The 1,438-nt window shown below is 38.0% G+C and overlaps 1 protein-coding gene across 1 annotated transcript in view; it reads left to right on the top strand.

Annotated features, from left to right (window-relative positions):
* The window catches only part of LOC106876599 (cardioacceleratory peptide receptor), a 61,061-nt gene that overhangs the window by 37,809 nt on the left and 21,814 nt on the right, over positions 1-1,438 (top strand). The window lies entirely within an intron of this gene.

Below are 1,438 nucleotides of genomic sequence, written 5' to 3' on the forward strand. Positions count from 1 at the left end.
ACAACCCTTAGTCTCCTTTAAATCCAATCTATTAAATGCAGTGAAGATTTGTACGACGGTCCAAAGATTCTCTTTCTGAGATTCTCTAGATGTCTTGCAAACAACTCGCACATGCAAGTGCTACCAGTCGAGAACTCCGCATACCGGAAGCCAGCAAGTGTATGGGGTCATCAGGAGAGAATGCACGCCGTTTCGGGGCCTACCTCTCGACGGCATCAATGCGCACCTTCCCCCCTCACTGATATGAGGTCCCGCTTGCTAGATCAACTGGTTATTAAAAACAAAGCTCAATATTTCTCTAGCCATCGCTCATCGTCTCTTTTTAACCAAATCCAGTGGCTAGCCTTCTCCACTTAAATACACACACACTTGGCTGTGTGCTTCGACAGTTGAATCAACACATCAACTCAGCTACATATCTTTACAAACACTGGGCCCTAAGCGTATGGGAGAAGATTCTCCAGCTGTGGTGAACCCATTTTTTTTTTCATATCAAATCTACGTTGTACTCTGTCTCCTCCCCAAATTATTGAAAAGGTATATTTACAGAATATACCTTACAGAATACACCAGATCGAACATTCGTAATAATGTTGTTTTATTGATTGCTTAACTCTGGGCTGTGGATTGAAAGAATGGTTGCGACATCGGACAAAGTTTCATTACAGTAATTTTTACTTACGAGTTCATATCCCACCAAGAACAACTTTGCCTTTCAGCCTTCCGAGGTCAATAAAATGCAGTACCAGTCATATACTGAGGATCTGTGTTCATGTAAAACAACCTAAATATGACTGAAATTACAATGGAAGTATAGCACTTATACTCTACAGAGTGGTAAATACAACAATATCTTACCCTATATAAGGCTGCGAGCGAGTCGTTTGCACACAGGACAAAATTCCTGTCCACATTTCGTCCGTCGTCACGTCCCAAGTTCAAATTCTGCTGAGGTTTGACTTTGCCTTTCATGCCTTCAGGGTCCATAAAATAAGTACCAGTTGAATAATGGGTTAGATGTAACCGACTTACCCCTACCCTAAAATTGCTGACCATGTGCCAAAATTTGAAACCAATATCTTCTTGTATATAGTTAAGGTTCTAGCGCTCTGAGTTCAAACACCAGTATGTGCAAAAGTGATTTGCTGTTATTTATAGAACTGCAACGTGTCTTGTTAAATATTAAAGTTATTTGATTGGAAAACTCCTGGATATCATATTTCTATTTACATTAACGCGTTTTGGAGTGACAGCTATAAATTCTCAATAGCAAACATGACTGATTATTTGATGTCCTCAAAAATAAAAACACACTAGGATATTCAGAGCAGAAAAAAAAAAAAATTTATTATACAATATATATCACAGTGCTTTCTTTTATATATATTTGTATGTGCGTATGCATGCATATATATATATATATATATATATATATATA

This window comes from Octopus bimaculoides, chromosome 23, assembly GCF_001194135.2.
Source record: "Octopus bimaculoides isolate UCB-OBI-ISO-001 chromosome 23, ASM119413v2, whole genome shotgun sequence".
Lineage (NCBI taxonomy): Eukaryota > Metazoa > Mollusca > Cephalopoda > Octopoda > Octopodidae > Octopus > Octopus bimaculoides.